The following is a 20,672-nucleotide window of genomic DNA, read 5'->3' on the forward strand; positions in this document are numbered from 1 at the left end:
AATATGCGGAAACGAACACTCCGCAGCCTTACCGAAGTCTACCAAGTAGCAACAATAAACCCATGGAGTGACACGGCTATTACCTTTAACGCCAGTGATGAACCTAAATTCCGAACAACCCGAGCACCAGCCGCATTGGTCCTCAGTCCAATAGTGGACGGCTTTCGCCTTACCAAGGTACTCATGGACGGTGGCAGTGGATTGAACCTCATTTATGAGGAAACCCTTCGAAAAGTGGAAATAGACTGGAGCCACATTGAGTGAAGCAACACAACCTTTAGAGGAATAATCCCCAGTCGGGAAGCGTGCTGCTCAGAAAAAATTACACTGGATGTGGTGTTCGGCACGCCGGATAATTACAGGTCCGAGGAGGTCACGTTTCAAGTGGCCCCGTTCAGCAGCGGATACCACGCTCTGTTAGGGCAAGAGGCATTCACAATTTTTCAAGCTATACCCCATTACGGGTACATGAAGCTCAAAATGCCCGGACCCAATGGAATCATCACTCTTGCTAGTGACTCGGACATAGCACTCCGCGCTGAAAACAAGACAACCGCATTGGCCCTTGAGGCACTATCCGAAGCCCTAGCGGCCGAAGAACTGACTGCGCTCCGCTCCATGATGAACAGGGACGACGTGATACTCGATAAAAGATCCAAGTCCACCTCTTTTAAACCGGCGGATGAAATAATCAAATTCCAAGTCCATCCAACGAACCCTACAAAAACGGCCTCCATCGGGGCGCAATTAAACCCTGATGTAGACGCCGCACTACGAGAATTCCTACGCGAAAATTGGGACATTTTTTCCTGGCACCCTTCAGATATGCCAGGAATCCCACGCAGGCTGGCCGAGCACAGCCTAAACATCCTAAAAGGATTCAAGCCTGTCAAGCAGGCTCTTCGGCGTTTCTCCGAACCTAAGAGACAAGCCATGGGAGAGGAGCTAGCCAAACTGCTGGAGGCTGGATTCATCAGAGATATAAAACACCCGGACTGGCTAGCAAACCTGGTGATGGTACCAAAGAAGGACAAATCCTGGCGCCTATGCGTCGATTTCAAGGACCTCAACAAGGCCTGCCCAAAGGATCCTTTCCCCCTCCCCCGCATCGATCAAATCATCGACACTACCGCAGGACACGATTCATTGTGTTTCCTCGACGCATACTCCGACTACCATCAAATTAAGATGGCAGAGTCAGACCAAGCTGCAACGGCATTCATCACCCCATACGGCCCATTCTGCTTCAACACAATGCCCTTCGGGCTCAAAAAGGCCGGCGCAACATATCAGCGCATGATTCAGACATGTCTGGCAAACCAGATCGGCAAAACAGTGGAAGCCTATGTAGATGACATGGTCGTCAAAACCAAGCATGTCGAAACTCTAGTAGACGACTTGAGGCTCACATTCGATAACCTCCGAGCATATGACATCAAGCTTAACCCAGAAAAATGCGTTTTCGGCGTACCAGCCGGAAAGCTCTTGGGCTTCATTGTATCCGGTAGAGGAATTGAAGAAAATCCAGCCAAGATCCGAGCTCTGTCACAATTGGACATTCCAAAGGACCTCAAAGAAATACAAAAATTGACTGGATGCGTGGCGGCTTTAAGTCGCTTCATCTCCCGCTTGGGAGAAAAGGCATTACCCCTATATCGCCTCCTCCGGCGCACTGAACACTTCGAGTGGACGGATGCTGCCACGGCCGGACTCGAAGAAATAAAAGCCATATTGGCAACAAACCCGGTCCTGGCTGCGCCTAACATCGGCGAACCAATGCTATTATACATTGCGGCAACTCATCAAGTTGTAAGCGCAGTCCTCGTCGTCGAACGAGAAACGGACGGACACAAACTCCCCCTTCAAAAACCAGTTTACTATGTGTCCACTGTCCTCACTCCATGCAAGTCACGGTACCCGCATTATCAAAAGATAGCGTACGCGGTGTTTATGGCATCCCGGAAGCTGCGACACTACTTTCAAGAGTGTTTGATAATAGTAGCCTCCGAAGTACCTCTTAACGATATTATAAACAACCACGACGCGATGGGCCGGATCGCCAAATGGGCCATTGAGCTCCTCCCGTTCGACATGACCTATAAGCCACGGCGGGCTATCAAGTCGCAAGTTTTGGCCGACTTTGTCGCCGAATGGACTGAAGCCGAACTCCCTAAAGAGTACGGCACATATTCCAACTGGATCATGCACTTCACCGGCTCCAAAATGTTAGCAGGTCTAGGGGCTGGCGTCGTTCTAATGTCCCCAACAGGAGATACAGTTCAATATGTACTGTAGATAATGTATACGGACTTCAACAACGCAGCCGAATACGAGGCCCTTTTACATGGTCTCCGGATGGCAGTCTCCATGGGCATCCAACTCCTAGAGGTGGGCGGGGATTCGAACCTTGCGATATCCCAAATAAATGGAGACTCTGATGCCAAAGATCCGAAAATGGCAGCTTATCGCAACACCGTCCTAAAAATGTCAGCTCGGTTCGAGGGGCTCGAATTTCACCATATAGCCCGGGAAAACAATCAGGCAGCAGACGTCTTGGCACGCATCGGTGCGAAGCGCGATGCAGTCCCCCCCCCCAACATTTTATTGGAGAGGATATTCAAGCCATCCGTACAATGGGAAGGGGAATCCGGAAATAACAGCCCGGACCCAGCCGCACCGCCCGACACCGAACATTCTGACACAACGGGAGGCTCCGCCAATGAAGTAACACCCTCAGACCACGTAATAATGGCAGTCATTGCCCCGTGGACAGAACCATTCCTAGCCTACCTAACTAGGCAAGAACTTCCCGAGGACCAAAACGAGGCACGCTGCATAGTGCGGCGATCTAAAGCCTATAAAGTCCATGAAGGAGAGCTTTATAAGAAAAGCACCACCGGAGTCCTTCAAAGGTGTATCTCCGAAGAGAAAGGGCGGAATCTTCTGGCTGAAATTCATGCCAGATTCGGTGGGCACCACGCCGCAGCCCGGGCCCTTGTAAGCAAGGCCTTCCGTACAGGATTTTATTGGCCGACGGCCCGGGCGGATGCTCAGGACTTAGTCCAACGATGCGTCGGTTGCCAACTATTTGCTAACCAAAGCCATATGCCACCCACAGCCCTCCAAACTATACCCATCACCTGGCCCTTCGCGGTCTGGGGGCTTGACATGGTTGGACCCCTTAAAGGAGGAAACCACAAACAAAAATACCTACTGGTCATGGTGGACAAATTCACCAAATGGATAGAGGCCAAGCCTGTTAAGAGAGCCGAATCCGGACCGGTGATAGACTTCGTATCAGGGGTCGTACACCGTTACGGCGTCCCCCACAACATCATCACTGATAATGGCACGAACTTTATGGTCGACGAGGTCAAACTCTGGTGCAAAAACATGGGCATCAACCTCGACTATGCTTCAGTCTATCACCCACAAACTAACGGTCAAGTCGAGCGAGCAAATGGTCTAATCATGAGCGGTATCAAACCCGGATTAGTGTGGTCCCTCAAGGAATCTAACACACACTGGGTAGAGGAGCTTGACTCCGTACTCTGGGGGCTGCGGACCACGCCGAATTGCACCACCGGATTCACACCATTCTTTATGGTATACGGCGCAGAGGCAGTCCTGCCCTGCGACATAATTCATGACTCACCTCGCGTGCGCATGTACGAAGAAAGAGAAGCCGAACTCGATCGGCAGGACAGTTTGGACGCCTTGGAGGAGGAGCGCGACGTGGCCAAAGCCCGTTCTGCATTCTATCAACAGCAGGCTCGAAGATATCAAAGCAGAGAAGTACGGGCCAAAAATTACAATGTTGGCGAATTAGTTCTACGCATGCCGGACAAGAAAAAGGACAAACTGAAGCCCAAATGGGAAGGTCCCTTCATAATCGACCAAGTCCTGACTGGTGGAGCGTACCATCTGCGAAATGCATCGGATAACCGACTCGAGCCGAACCCATGGAACGCAGCCCGTCTACGAAGATTCTACGCCTAGTGCCGGACTGTGTGTTCGTCTCCTTCCTCTATCTATTTTTTACACATTAGCTGTCTTATATTTATCTCCTTCTCCCTCCTTTTCTCTTACAGCCCTTAAAGGGCTAGTTTGCGCATTGTTCGCACACAATTGACGCACTACCCGCGCTCGTCATACCTGGGGGCTTCTTTATCAGAAGCTTGTTTACACGGGTCTCATGCCCAACACATGTGTCACACTTCCGCATGTACCTTTTATTCACCATTATATGCATAGATATGACTTAAGTTTTGGCCAAGCTGGGTTGCCTGGCTCCTGTGCTTACCCCTACGTTCCCGATTGTTCGGCTAGGCGGTAAAGGGAGCACCTCTGTGATTGTTACTGCAGGGTTAGCTGGATGTGTACCTTAGACTGGGTGAAGCCGAAAGCTAGCGTTCTTAAGGGAATATTCGATCGGTGAACTAAAAGATGATTTCTCACTCGTTTATTTATCCACCCCCCAATGCTTTTCTGCTTTTTTCGCAGTCCGGACATGCACTTTAGGGCATGCCTCCCAGGGAAAGGAACCCCTAACGGAACTATTCTCCCTGGAAGATGTTTCTTACTAACCATGTAATATAACATAACTAGTTGGGCACTTGTCTGTTAAAGCACTAATGACCCCTACGCCTTGTCTCCACGCATGCCCCGGTTCTTACATAACCGAGAGGGTATTTAGACACACTCCGGACTATTGGGTCCAGAGGTTGAAGCGAAAAGGTCCGCAATGACAAATGATCTACAATCCGGCTAGAAGGCATTTCACATGTCATCTTAAATTACATAGTCAATTTGACTGGGTATGTTCTTCTTCAATACCATCCAACAGGCTGTCTAATTTACAGTCCTGTTGGGAATACTTGGCGGCCAGCTCTACCTGGCCGTACACTAAACTTACAGGGATCTCCTTCCCATCGGGCCCCACAGGTCCGACCTCGGCCATGTGGTTTGGGTCAGCCTTCATGTACCGCGTCTTCACCATGGCCTAGGCCTCCGTGGCGCCTTGACAGCAGGCCGATATTTCCATAATCGGAAGTGCCGCCGCGCTCCCTTCAGCTTCTCTGCAAGCTCTCCAAGGCCTTCGGGCATGGAGACGGATGGCCACAAGGCCTGTGCGACGCCTTGCATCACCTGCCGAACTCGTTCATGCAGTTGTGATAGCTCGGGAAGAAGGTCACCCGTAGAACTGGGCATTTCCTCCGTAGGCCGACCTGTTAGCATACCTACAGACATAACTCTATCAATCGACTTCCTCGCCGACCTCTTTTTCGAAAGTTCGTTCAAGCACTTACTAAAAATGCCGCGTCGAAGCCGCTGAGTCTCCTTTACGGAGTCCGATAGCTGAGCACGAACATCCTTTAGTTCCTCGCCCAGCTGGGTGTTGGCATCTTGGAGCTTATTCTTCTCTTGCCTCACCCTTGTAAGCACGCTCTCGCCGGCCTTTAACTGGCTCAAGAGTTGCTGCTTGTCCGGATCCACTCCGGCGCCATCTGCACTGTTATTGTCAGATTTGCACACATGCCGCACTTCACAACATACTTATCTTCCGAAGCATATATTACCAGAGGGGGTCTCCTTGGCCTTCCCTGCTGCGGCTAGTGCGGCCTCAAGTTGGGCTTTGCACTCTTCCAGCTCCTGGGACAGTTGGGTATTCTTTTCTGTAAGATCCTGCATAACAAATGATCCTTAAATCAGTTATTCTAACTGTTTCAAGTCTCGGGGGCTGCTGACATGTATAACCATCAAATTTTCTCACCCGTATGTCTCTTACATACTACTTTCTGGCTCTGGCTAGACCATTTTGAGCGGCACGGATGTACGCATCTCCCGTATTGAAGGCATCCAATGCCTCTTGGGAAAAACAAGCGTCACGAAGAACTGTCCGGCAACGCCTGTGGTTCATGGCACTCTCCACCTCGGAATTGGTGGCAGATAGCCCGTCCGCATCCTCTGTCGGAGGAGCATCCGGTGCGCGCCCCGTGTTCGCCTCCTCTTCCGGACCCGGCCTTGAAGCCTGGCCGGTGGATATAGTCCGGCGAGCGCTCTTCTTCCTAAAGAGAGCATGAGCGTTAGTATGCCTTGAGGGCATAAACCATGGGAATTAAATTGCACACCGTACCGTTGCACCGGCGTCTCGATCCGGACCGCACTTCTTTTTAGCCCGCTGGGCCTCGATGCCCCTTGTTGGCTAGCCACCACGGGCTCGGCCCTCCGCCTCAAGGACTTCCCCTGCAAAAAACACCATTGGTATATGGTGATCGAAAATAAGCATGGGTGGATCCTCTTGAAAGTACTGGGACTTTGGTCTTGGTTACCTTTGAGGCTGGAAGTAGTCCGGGATAATCGGCCGTAATGGCCACTAAGGTGTTATCCTTGCTCAATTGATGGAACACCCCATCAATCAGCTCCACAGACAAGTCCGGGTCCTCTTGGGAGTCCGGATCGAGGGACCGTTCTGGGTCCTCAGGTTGTGGAGGAGGGTGTTTATCTCCTTTACAGCCTGGCGTAGCTCCTGTTGGAATTGCCAGACTGAATACTTAACTATGGGAATATGAGACGGATGGACAAGTTAAAGTATCCGCTTACCCAGCTCGGAGGATTGTACATAGAAAATCCGCCCCGTGGGTTGACGCAGAGGAATTCCTCCTCTTCTCCCTTGTACAAAGCGGACAAGATCTCTATGAGAGCGGCAGCTGATTTCGGCCCCTTACGGCCGCACCGGGTGGCGTCGTCCTCCCCGTTGAAATCCCACATGGGGTGGCCTCTATACTGAAGTGGCTGCACCCCCCGCATAATGCATGTGTCCATGACCTCGATCATGGTCAGTCCGGAATGAGCTAACAACCTTATCTGGTTCATCAGATAAAGGACGTCCCTGTCATTTTCCTTCTGAGGGCTCCATGGGCGTCAACTTAGGCGCTTCTTCAAATGAGCATTATTGAACTCAGGGAGGCCGATCCGAACAGGGTCCGGCAGGGGGACATCCTCTATCTAAAACCATTCTGAAGGCCAGTCTTTGGACGCCTTATTTGGGGTTCCGGATAGATATCCGGTCCCGGTGATGCACCATAGTTCGGCGCCGCCCACTTGATATATCGACCCCTCCTGAGAGCAGGGCACAAGGCAGAACAGCTTCTTCCACAGCGCGAAATGAGCCTCGATGCCAAAAAACAGCTCGCAAAGGGCTACGAAGCCCGCAATATGGAATATGGAGGCAGGCGTAAGGTTGTGCAATTGGAGGCAGTTGAACTCCAGGAGCCCCCGAAGAAATGGATGAATTGGAAATCCGAGCCCTCTTATCAAATAAGGGACAAGGCAATCCCGCTCTCCTTTGGAGGGATTAGGGACGCTTTCCGCTTGCTCTCCACCATTATAGGTGGCAAGCCCGGCTCGAACCGGGACCATGTAGGCTGGGGGGAGAAACCCCTTGGCTTGGAGCGGCACTAGCTCACTGTGCAGGACGGAGCATCTCTCCCAATCTCCAGGCTGAGGGGCGAGAGGAGGAGCTGCGTCGACTGGCCATGATGGAATGGATCTCTGTCGATTGCGCTCCGATGAATGCTCCCGGAGGTAAGATGGTGTGGTTCGGATCTAAATCCCTGTCTCTTTTATAGGCGGCTCATTTATGCAGCTAGGTGGGTAAATGAAAAAACACCCTCGCTTTTCGCATTCATTTGACACATGCAAGATGGCCATTATTGGGCGCAGAAGCCAAGAAGCGCAACATTCACCAGAAGCCGGACCTTATTCAACATGTATATGGAATTTGGAGAAGAACCCGCCTTGCAATGCCGAAGACAAATCTGCGTGCCGGACTCATCGTCATTGAAGCCTGGTTCGGGGGCTACTGAGGGAGTCCCGGATTAGGGGGTGTCCGGATGGCCGGACTATGACCTTTGGCCGGACTCCTGGACTATGGAGATACATGATTGGAGACTTCGTCTCGTGTCCGGATGGGACTTTCCTTGGCGTGGAAGGCAAGCTTGGCGATGCGGATATGTAGATCTCCTCCCATTGTAACCGACTCTGTGTAACCCTAGCCCTCTCCGGTGTCTATATAAACCGGAGGGTTTTAGTTCGTAGGACGAACAACAATCACACCATAGGCTAGCTTCTAGGGTTTAGCCTCTCTGATCTCGTGGTAGATCTACTCTTGTACTACCCATATCGTCAATATTAATCAAGCAGGAGTAGGGTTTTACCTCCATCGAGAGGGCCCGAACCTGGGTAAAAACATCGTGTCCCTTGTCTATTGTTACCATCCGCCTAGACGCACAGTTCGGGACCCCCTACCCGAGATCCGCCGGTTTTGACACCGACACCCCGGCTCTGGTCCACGCTGGCAAGGTGAAGGAGCTGGAGGAGCAAGCTTTGAAGCTGTCCAGGGAGAAGGGCACGCTCAACGGCGCCCTGGTGGAGGCACAGGGCGTGGTCGTCAGCAAGGCCGGAGAACTCTCCGAAGCCAACAACTCCATCAGAGACCTCAAGCTGAAGCTGGGGGATCTCGAGAAGATGTTGTCGGAGGCCAAAGTCCGAGAGGGGATCCTGACCAAGGACCTGGAGACCGAGAAGCAGCTACGGATGAACGAGACCGCCAATCTCAACAACCACGTGGCGGGCGAGAAGTGTTGGCTCGAACGCCTTGTCGCCGTTGCGAACTCGGACGCCACACAGCTGGGCACCATGGGGATGCCGGCCATGAGGTATGCCCCAGAGACAAGCCTGAGCCCCAACGCTAACCTGACCCTATACTTTGAAAGGGTCGTCGGCGCCCTAGAGCGGCTTCACTCCAGCCGGGCGGCCTCCCTGGCCGAAGAGTCCCGGATGCTCTGTCGGGATGTCATGACCAAGGTGCTTGCCAAGATAGCGCACTGGCACCCTGACCTCGACTTCGAAGCTGCACTGAAGAGCTTGCCGGAGGATGCTGACATCACGGCGCTCAGTGAGCGTATCAAGCCCATCCTCAGCCACATCGACAAAATCAAGAGGTTGGAGGGCCAGCGCCGGGACTAGGCACCCCGTTCCTTATCGCCGCTGCAGGTTCATGACCAAGACAATCGCTATCTTTAGTTAGAACCGCGGCGGCAATTTATGTAATATAACTCTGCAGTACTCCTGACATTATGCATATTATTTTCCTATTCGATTTTCCTTTGTATGTCCACCCTATGTTAACTGGGTAGGCTTGCCGGCGCGTAAACCCAAGGCGGCGTCTTGAGGACGGATTCCCATTAGCCTGCCGGGTGCGCTTGCTGCCGGGCGAACCACCTTACCGCCCTTAGCGCAACCACTCGATCTGTCGAGCTTGACTTGAGTCAGAGTCGAGAGAGTTGCTGATGGCGGAAGGCTACCCGGCCACTCTCAACGCGGCCGCTTGAACTGTTGAGCGGACTCGAAACAGAACAAGGGTGTTGCCAATCACGGGAGGGCCCCTCTATGTACAGGTTTTCCATACATAGGCAGAACCTCCGAGGACGATAACCTTATATTAAGGAGAAGAGTTTAAAGTTTGGCATGGCTTAGCTCTGTCGTCGCCGCCCTGGCGTCCTTCGCGCTAACAGACAGCGCCGCTCTCTTGGCCACCTTCTCCGCCGGAGTCGTGGTGATGAAGAACTGCCAGACCAACTACTAGACCAGATTCTCACAATTGCGCCCCCTACCTGGCGCGCCAAGCATGCCGGTGAAGAAACGACACCTATGGGATCACAAGAATCCCTACTACGGTTGCGGGCGTGGGTTTGTGAGAAGAGCAGGATTAGTAATCGGCACAAAGATCGTTTACCCAGGTTCGGGCCGCGAGGATGCGTAAAACCCTAGTCCTGCTTGGTGGATGTATTGAGTGTTCTTGAGCTCTCGAACTAGCTATGGGCGCTGCGTGGTTCCAAAGAGCCGAATCCTTTTCTAGTGCGCCATGGGCCTCCTTTTATAGGCGAAAGGGGCTGCCATAGTGCCACACAGGAGGTGGAAAGGCCTACAGTGCCGCGAGCTTATCGCTCGTATTACAGGACAAGACGCATTTAATGCGTGGCTTAGGTGTCCCTCCACTTTATCGCGGACGGGGGCGAGGCCCGTCCCGTCCGTCGCCACTCCTCCTCGCTTCGACACGCGCCCTGGCCAGCAATGCATGCGGTGCCATGTAGGCAGGCAAGCAGCTGAGGTGGCGCGGTGGCGGAGCCCCCACAAAGATCTACATGTCGCCACGCACGTGTGTGCTGAGTCGGCCTAGAAGTTGCGTGTTGCCATGCAGGTGCCTGCCCAGCTGGTTGGGCTGGCAGTTGCATGTGAACGGCGATGGAGACTTGGTTGGTGCGGGCCTGGCAATGGCCCCGCTGACGCCCTTGGCAAGTTCTTGCCGGGTGGCCTCGCAAGGGTCTTGTCGTGGCGCACTGTTGTCCCCGACAAGGACCTTGCCGGGGGCCTTGTGGGTTTCCTCGGCAAGATCCCTGCAGAGGATCATTGCCTTCCAATCCTCATATGATCTTGAATATCCTTTGTCTTCACAAAGATCTGCATGCCACCATGGAGGTGCCTCCCGAGCCCTGGCTCAACGTGGTTGTTGGCGTTGGAGACCGTGGGCTCGAGGGTGGCTCGCTCCGCTGGTGTGGGCGAGCTGCCCTGGCAAGGGTCTTGCCGGGGCTGCTGAGGCTGCCCCGGCAAGGGTCCTTGCCGGGGAAACCTGCTTCGTCCATCCGGTCTCTGTGGCCTTGGTCCTTGACGTTGCTTTGTTTGCTTCATGCCTTCAGCTTCTCTCCGGCTTCCCTCCTTTGCCCTGCTATGTGTGGTCGTGGCGCGTGGCTCTGACTGCCCTTGCACAAGTAAAGGGGTCAAAAGGAGAGCCCCTACTTTTGTACACCAACATTGGGTGAACTTATAGGTCCCATGCAAGAAATGAGAATGAAATTCAAACATCTGGGCGTCGTGGCTCAACCGGAAAGATTGAGAAACTTGGTTTTTTAATTCCTATAAATCCAAAACACGCATGAAAATCATGAAACTTGGCATGGTGTCATGTCATGGCACCAACATGTTGCGGTAATTTTTTGTCCGAATTGGGACAAGCTTTGGTGTAAGCTTCTTGCAAAACGGGGCTTCCCTCAAGAAGGCTCGTGGTTCCGAGAGGGAACGTGTCACCTCCGTGTGCGAAACGACATACGTACACTGCCTTCTCCCGCCTTATTTTTTTTACACATGTAGATTAGACCAAATAGAAGTATCATGCTAAAATTTGGAATTATTTTGGATTCATTTGGAATTTTTTGTACATTAATGAGTTTCTGTGCATTATTCAAATTTGAATTACAAGCACAGGCTCCAGTGCACCAAAGTTGTTTGAAAAATCACATGTGTGTCCTTGGGTGAATTTCTAGGTCCCATGCAAGAGATGGGAGTGAAATTCAAACATATGGGCGTCGTGGCTCGGCCGAAAAGATTGAGAAACTTGGTTTTTTAATTCCTGTAAATCCAAAACATGCATGAAATCATGAAACTTGGCATGGTGTAATGACATGGCACCAACATGCTACGGTAATTTTTTTGGCCGAATTGGGACAAGCTTTGGTGTAAGCTTCTTGCAAACCGGAGCTTCCCTCAAGAAGGCTCGTGGTTCCGAGAGGGAACGTGTCACCTCCATGTGCGAAACGAGATACGTACACTGCCTTCTCTCGCCTTATTTTTTTTACGCATGCAGATTAGACCAAACAGAAGTATCATGCTAAATTTTGGAATTATTCCGGGTTCGTTTGGCCTTTTTTATACATTAATTGAGTTTCTGCGCATTTAATGTGCATAATTCGAATTTGAACTACAAGCACAGGCTCCAGTGCACCAAAGTTGTTTGAAAAATCACATGTGTGTCCTTGGGTGAATTTCTAGGTCCTATGCAAGAGATGGGAATGAAATTCAAACATCTGGACGCCGTGGCTCGGCCGAAAAGATTGAGAAACTTGTTTTTTTAATTCCTGTAAATCCAAAACATGCCTGAAAGTCATGAAACTTGGTATGGTGTCATGACATGGCACCAACATGCTGTGGTAATTTTTCTGTCCGATTTGCGAAGGCGCACACATTAACAATCAACGAAGTCATTTTGGAACAAGTGCTGTCACATTACAAATCGGAAACACAAGTATTATTGAAATCGTGGGTGTTCTACTACCAATTACGTCCCGTCACACGTCCCCTTTTTTTATTAGCTAGGAGGTGCCATGCGGGGTAACTATTTGAGTACTCGAGGCATGCGATCATACCCCTACGCGTGCTCATCGGGAGGAGAGCCCTTTGACCGCTACCCGCCGCACACCTCCCTCCCAACGTCTCCATTAATGGCGCCCGAGCACCTGTTCTACGACGTGGCTATATGTCTCACTGGACAGAGATTTAAGAGAGAGAAATGAAAATCTGAAAAGAAAGTTTTGCATGGATCTTGATGTAAGATCCGACGGACCTATATAGCATCGACTGCGACTTATAGCAAGAATGATGAATATAAGGACGATGACAGTGGATAATAATTGTATTACATATTTAGGAACATAATTTAAAAAATTCACATGCGGCAACGCCCGAAATACAGAAGGGCAAAAGAAGAAGGAAGACAATGATCTGGCTCGTTGATCTCTACTTTCTTGATGTGTTGCTGTAGGCCACGGGAACTAGTCTCCGCGGTGAGCGGCAATGAGCTCTTTCTTGTCCTCAAGATGCTGCTTGAGAGCATCCACGGATTCCTCCACCAGCCTTCTGCGCTCGATGCGCAGTATGGCATTCTCATCCATAAGTTTCTCGACGATGACGCATGTCCTCTTCAACAAAGCAGTGGTCTGCTCCTGCTACTCCGCACTTCTGACGATCTTCGCCCTTAGCAGGTCGCGCTCGGCCCAGAGCTTCACATTGCTCTCATTTAATTGTCGGATGACACTGGTAGACTATTCAAACGAGGCTTTCAGGTCATCCTGGAACCTCGCCCACCTGGAGATCTGATCCATCTACCTAAGGACGAGGGCACGCATGCGCCTGTAAGAGTCCTCGCCTGCCCGCGAGACATTTTCCCAGGCCGCCGCGGCACGGGAGGACATCTGTGCTGCATTCGCGGCACGACGGGACATCTCTTATGCTTTCGCGGCACGGCCAGACCAATCTGCTGCATCGACGGTGCGGCGGGACCTCCGTGCTGCTTTGGCGGCGCGGCGAAACCTCTCTGCTGCTACGGCCACGCGGAGGGACATGTTGGCTACTTTCACGGCGAGGCAGGACATCTCTCGTGCTTCCGCTTCCAGGCTCGCCTCTCCCTGGTGGCAATCTCTCGACCCAGAACTCACGTAGGCCATGGCAGACGCAAGCGAACGATGATGAATGACTTGTTTGTTTTTGTGGATGAGGAGTTGAGGAGGAATGTGCAGTCATCTTGGAGTAGTAGTATTTATAACTGAGTAGTAATATGCTCTTAAGTGGGAAACTGTTTAGGTTTTGATCGGTGTGAACAGGTTTGCAATTTGGAATGTGACGGGACGCAACCTCCCTATTCTTCTAAAAAAATTGTGACAGGACGCTGCTAAAAATTTAGTGACGGTTATAAGTGCGGCACTATTCCTGGAAGGCGTAACGTGGGCATGTACGCCTTCTCGGCCGCGTACGTGGCGTTTGCACCATAGGGTGCAGCGCAATAGGCAATGTCAGCACACGTCTTGTTCCAACAACCGTGTGCGTTTTTTATTACCATCGCGCATGCTTCGTTTAATTAGAATGTGTGTGCCCATCTAGCGCACACATGTTGATGTATCTAACTGTTTCAGTTTGTTGTGGCTAATCAAAAAAGGTTCATCCATGTGAAGTGTATGCCATCAATTGTAGACACTTTGATCTGGCTGACCCGTTTCTGTTCTGTTACCTAATCGCAAACCATTAATCCTTTTGAAGCGTATGCCCTCAATCACACACACCTTGATCTGGCGGACCGCTTATTTTGTGTTGCCTAATCACAAACAGTTCATCCGAGTGAACCGTATGCTCTATAACGCACATGCCTTCATCAGGCTGCCTGTTTCTTTTGTTCTGCCTCATCGCAAACAGTTCATTGGATTGAACCGTATGCCCTGGATCGCACACGCAACTAAAATATGAACCGTGTTTGATGGCTCCGCCATCGCAAACATTTTGCACCTTTTTTGACGGTTCTTTTACACCGCCATTTGCGATTATTGCATCGCACACAGTTTTGTCGAAGGGTCTCTGATCGTAGTGTCGCGTTAGCAGCATCCTGCAGTAGTGTATGCCAACTCAACAAATACCTTCAGATATACTTGTAGAGCATCTTTATAATCACCCAGTTATGTTGTGACGTTTGATAGCACACAAGGCATTCCTCCGGTATCCGGGAGTTGCATAATCTCATAGCCGAAGGAATATGTATTTGATATGAAGAAAGCAATAACAATAAAACTGTACGGTCATAATGCTAAGCTAACGGATGGGTATTGTCCATCACATCATTCTCCTAATGATGTGATCCCGTTATCAAATGACAACTCATGTCTATGGTCAGGAACCTTAACCATCTTTGATAACCGAGCTAGTCAAGTAGAGGCTCACTAGGGACACGGTGTTTGTTTATGTATCCACACATGTATTTAAGTTTCGGATCAATACCATTCTAGCATGAATAATAAACCTTTATCATGAATAAGGAAATATGAAATAACAACTTTATTATTGCCTCTAGGGCATATTTCCTTCACTATAGTCATCTAACCGAGACCAAGCTGGGGAAAAACGAGAGAGCTTGATGTTTATTTGGTAATTAATGTCATTGCTTGCAGAGAATTGATCACTACATGTTGTGCTAACTAGTCTCAAGTCATTGAATACATACACACCCAACGTCTCCTATTGGCTGATTTCTTTTTTCGTGGCAAAAATAGGGAACGAGGTGGGTAGTTAATGCACCGGCCTAAAAGTTTTGGGATTATTTGGTTTTCGTAACGTGACTGATACACCGATATGGAGGGAGTATAATAGTAGTCTGATTGATGAGATTTCAGATTTGGGCCATCTACCGGAAGGGAGAGTGTATAATATCATCGGAAACTACATTCAAAACCGAATAAAACAAGACTCCATTTATTTATTTACAGAGGGAGTAGTATACTTTTTGTGACATGCATTACTAGATATTGCTAGTTAAATATGAAATCCAGACGGAGGTGATAGTACTACTAAATCCAGACGGGGGTGCTAGTACTAGTAGTATTACCAATGTAGTAGTATTGTACTACCGTTGGTCAAATTATTGCGTGTTGCTCCTCACAGTGAAGTGACAAGACCCTATGCCGGAGATGACACCTGAGTGTAGGCGGTGTGTTCAACATACCAAAGTCAGCCTTGCCATGTGCAGTCACTATCATCATGGCTATAGAGCTAGCCTGCTTACAACTAGCCGTCTTCGACATAATTTCTAGTATGTTGCCACGAGTAATAATAAATATTGTACTGGAGTAATGGGTATATTGTTGCCGCACCTATGCACGCGAAACATTTATCGTAACATAGTGCCTCGTGCTGGATAGTCATAATATTACAAGTTTAAAACTGATATTACAAATGGTAGGAGTAATGATGCACCTACGAAGAGGGAATTATTAGTAACTTTACATAAGAACTTTCGTTACTTTAGGTGCATGCAGCATTATCGTACAAACTAAAATCTGCTGCCCTAACAAGTCACTAATGGGCAAATATATTTTTTAGTCTCTTGCGACTTGATGTTTCAAAAACAAATTCAGCTTCTGTGGAGGCTTTGTCATTTAGGCTCAGATGCTTGCGATGATCAGCACACCATTCATCGTTGCACCAGAGAACGCCAAATCTCATTACCTTGAGCACGCTTGCCTCAAGAACAAATAACCTGACCAATTTAATCTCAGATGTAGTTCCTCGGTAGTCGATCGAATCAATTTTTTAGATGGAGATCAAGGCATTCGATGAGATTGTTATATTGCAACACATTTTTCACTTTCAGGTCCTTTTTATCTGCAAAAGAAGAGAACATATTAGAGCAGCTGGATGTGTAAGATTGCCATGTCATCAAGAGCTACCAATATCATTCACTCATACGATAGGGTTGGCTATAGGGTTGGCTCTAAGGCTAGTGATAATTTTTCACTCTCTCTCTCTTTCTATTTCCTCTCATTTACCTAGCAGCACGTGAAGAGCTTGGGCATTTGTTGCCTTCCACTATGTGACCGATGCCATACTTCTCAAAAGTATGCCACATAATACATATCGATGTCAAATCAAAAGATTTTGGCATTGCTCTAGCCATGTGAGAGAGTTGGCACCACTGTGCACACATACCCACATGTATAAAAAATCAATCAAACCAACTACACCAGCCTCTCCCTCTCCCAAACAAGTTTTTTATTGCCTCAGTCCTCTCCCTCTCCCATGCAAGTGTTTTTCTATTGCGTGAGTTAATTTGGCACCTGAGCAAGTAGGTGCTCCGATGCCCTGAACTTTTTTGAGGCACCAGGTGAGCAATGGAGGGCATCGATGCCAAATGCATCAAAAGTGAATTTGGCATGTGTTTTGGCCTACATATTGGAGGGCCGTTATAGCCCACTTTTGTACTACCTCGTATTTAGTGTAAAATTTTAACCATAGATTTACCTAAGAAAATGCCAATGCATGTCATCAAAAATTATATCATTTGTCATTATGTTCAAATATGAATCCAACGATATAATTTTTAGTGACATGCATTAACATTTTGTCAGTTAAATTTATGGTCAAAATTTGATACTACAAAATAGGAAGAGTATACCAGGACAGAGGTAGTACTTGCTCTTAGGCTAACCATAGAGTTACTAGTCTAAGTTACTCGCCACTATGACTAGCCTAGGCTACTAGTACAACAAAAAACGATGTGGGTGATCACGTGAGAAAAGATACTAAAAACATTTCTTTCGTCGCAATGCGTAGATGCAGTTTTGAACACTACACCTGTCATCATAATTTGGGGAAAATACGAAAAAATTGAGCTCCGTTGTGATTAACATTTAATAGGAAAGAAGTTTCAACACGTGCAGGGAAAGCATCTAAGGAATCCAACAACTTGATCCAGGTAGATTTTATTGCGAGAATCTTCACTGTGTGCACAGACCTGGTCAAACTTGTGGGAATCATTTTCTAGATGATAGTCGTAAATACATCAAGAAGAAATTAAAAATATCAATTTAAAGAAGACGGAGAAGAATATGAGTGTTGTACCTGAATGATTATGGATCCAATAATGAGTTCCGAGAATTTGGCAGACGAGTAGATCAACGCTGTCAGTTTCAGCGCGTCGATGACCCTGATTTTTGTTGGACCTTCTAGATCAGATATAAGCAATCTCTCAAGGAAAGGCACATTCTCAATGACCATAACATGGAACAATTCAAGTGATATCTTCCCAATTAATGTATTGTTGCGGGGCTAGCAAGACACATAAATCCATCGGAGATTCGTCAAGGAGATGTGAAGGCTAATGAACTCGTTGTTCTGCTGAAGATGAAGGTACTCGAGCGTAGTACAGCCATGGAGCAGGTGCTCCATAGACTTCTTCGAGATGCCAATGTCAAAGAGGTTGAGCTGCTTGAGTTGAGGGAGAAGAAGGGCGGGCCTGGACGACGTAGCGTTGGCGCGAGGCGGAGCCCGGACGACGGTAGAGACCGACATCGTCCAGCTTCAAACCTGAGCTCCTCGAGTTGATCTAGGGCGGGGGATAAGAACCACTCATTGAACTTTGCTTGGACCTTGCAGTTGGTACTGAACATGCAGATGTTAAGGCAACTTGGCTGGCCCAGGGTGCGATGCAAGGATCTTCGAGACTGCGGCCATGCATTTGTAATCACCGTCGCAGAGGCAGCTGTTGACAGCGAGGTTGAGGGGGACGCGGCGCCAGAGGGGGCGCCATCACCGGGAGATCAGGGTGGTCCGCACGACATATTTGGTGGGGAGGAGGGCGATGATGACGAGCAACATGTCGTCGGGGAGGCTGCCAATGAAGTCCAGGCTCGCCGGATGCGGTTTTGTCTAGAGCCGCCTTCACTTGTTGGCTGCCTCGCTGTCCATCTCAGCTGGCGGTGACGCTGGGTACATGTGTGTTGGTGTGTATTGTGTGCTGGGTGTGCACGAGTGCGTCCTTGTGTGCACGCCGCCGCACAGTGGCGTTGTGTACGCGAGTGCGTCCTTCACGCGGAAGAAGTGTGCCCTCAATTTACTAGCATGTGGGGTGCTACCGCGAGTGGTTTCAACTTTGTTTACTTCACCGCGTGTCAGATGGGCCTCTAGTTTATTTATTTTCACCCACTGCCACATGGGCCAGCACACCAAGATAGAGAACACGAGCTGACAAGGCAGCATGTGGACTGGTTGACCGGTCAACTAAACAATATATGGAGCTATACGCTGACATAGTGTCCGTATAATCCCTTGGTAAAGAGAGATCAAGTGAGAGGGAAGGCCCGTGAGGGATAGTAGACAGAGAGAAAGAGATGCTCCCTCCGTTCAATAATGTAGTGCCTATAGTTTTTTGAAAAGTTAAACTTTTGAAACTTTGACCAAGTTTATAAAGAAATTACTTATATCTACAATACCAAAGATATATGATGGGAACTAAGTACATCTTGTGATGAATCTATTGAGCGTTCTAGATGTAAATCTTTTTCTCCACATATACCTGGTCAAACTCTTGTGAGGTTTTGACTTTTCAAAACATCCATAAGTTATAGACCTAAGAGAGTACCTAACTAGAGAGAGAGAGAGATAGAAAGTGTGTCTGTGTGTGTGTGTGTAAGAGACATGGACAACACACGATAAAGTAGAGAAAAGGTGTGTGTCTTATGCAAACATATCATGCATGCATCTTTGAGGGCGGAAGCGAGGTGAGGAGATAGTGTGTGGTAGTTTGCAACAGAGAGAGAGAGAGAAAGTCTGGCAAACAAGGGAGAGAGGTCGAGAGAGACGTATGGAGAAATTGTAGGCATGGGGACGGAGAGACTATGTGTTTGTGATAGAGATATCCCCTTGAGATTGTGATGGGACTACATGGGTGGGACATCGAGTGTGACAATGTGTGTGTGTTGGCGTTCTGGGAACAGGGGTACCCAGACTTGCCTGCCTGCGGCCTGCAGCGTGGCTCGAGGAGTGGCCCAGTACGGCCCATCTTCGTCAACACAAGCTCAACACTCTCGCGAGGGGCCAAGCCTCGCGGTGCGGATGACAGGAAGCTTCCTCAGGCGCAGCCTCGTCAAGTTGGCTCGCGAGGAGGCGGAGAGATCAAGGCGGGGTACCTCACGAGGTGACCATGACGCAAGCCATGACAACCGAAGCCAGGCGGGCGCCAGGCGGCGCCGGCCTTGGCAGTGTCCTTGTTTTCCCTTTTGTGCAAAGGGGGCAAGCTCAGGCCAAGGCATCATGCAAAGGTTACCATTCCGGTGCAACAAGACCAAGACCAGCAGAACGGCAGGATAGAGGTCATCGTGGAGCCCAGGAAGGCGTCATCGTTAGAGTCTTTGGCAGGCGACGACCAACTTTAGTTAGGATAAGTGTACTAGATGTTCCCCTTCAAAATGGCCAATTCTTGGCGCCCTTCCCGCTCAATATTTGGGAAGAGGACCAGGGCCTCTATATATAGGACTAGCCACCACAGTAGGAGGCATATCGTCTAGATCTCACCCAGAGCCAACAGAGATGGAGCAACTCCTCTCCAAGCACAAGAACACCCCTCGCGAGGTTGTTCTTCCTTTGTATTGTTCATCATCAGCCCCTGAGGCAATCCACCACACCACCAACTAGAGTTGGGTATTACACCACAATGGTGGCCTGAACTAGTATAAACCTTGTGTCCCTTGTGTTGTTCTTCGTGTAGCCTAGATCCTTTGCGAGACAATGAGACGTGAGCCGGTAGGGGAGTGATCTCCGTGCGTGCCCTAGAGTTTGAACCTTAAGGGTCTGCCGGAATCCCAAATCCGACATTTGGCGCGCCAGGTAGGGGTGCGCCGGAATCTTTCTTCCGCCGCCTCACATTCCGTCGCATCATCATCATAATGTCCAGCGACCCAACGGGCAACCCCGACCCCTGGGCAGCCTGGCCTGCCCGCACTGAGCCGCCTGCCGAGAGCAACCTCAACCTTGTGCCCCAGGCAGCTCGCGGTCCGCAGGGTGCTGCGGGCCGCGAGCGACGCGGACAGGCGTCACCAGCTCTCACGTCGCGGCAGGTGCGGTCAGCAGCAAGGGCCTCAAGCCACGCAGCAGCCACAGCGCCATACACCCGACGGGAGCAGGCGAACTCAAGGGCCGGACTCACGGTGGCCCGAGAACTACTATGATGCAGGCTGCTGGAGGGTGGCAATGACGTGCTACTAGAGCGGGTGGCCGAGCTCCTTGGCTCCGCCGCCTCGGGGGCTCACCCCTTATGCGCCCAGCTGCTACCCCAGGTCCAGGGAGGACCGCACGGAGGCCCCATACGCGCCCGCACAGCTCCGAGCGGATCCCAAGGCCTCCCCAGCGCTAGCCTGGCCGTCAGCACCGGGCGACTAGCAGTACCGGCTCCGCCTCCAATCAGCGAAGGGGCATTCACTGCAGCCCACGTCTTCGGAGGGCTGCCACGCTACCACCCCCAA

The sequence above is a fragment of the Triticum dicoccoides genome, chromosome 7B (assembly GCF_002162155.2).
Source record: "Triticum dicoccoides isolate Atlit2015 ecotype Zavitan chromosome 7B, WEW_v2.0, whole genome shotgun sequence".
NCBI lineage: Eukaryota > Viridiplantae > Streptophyta > Magnoliopsida > Poales > Poaceae > Triticum > Triticum dicoccoides.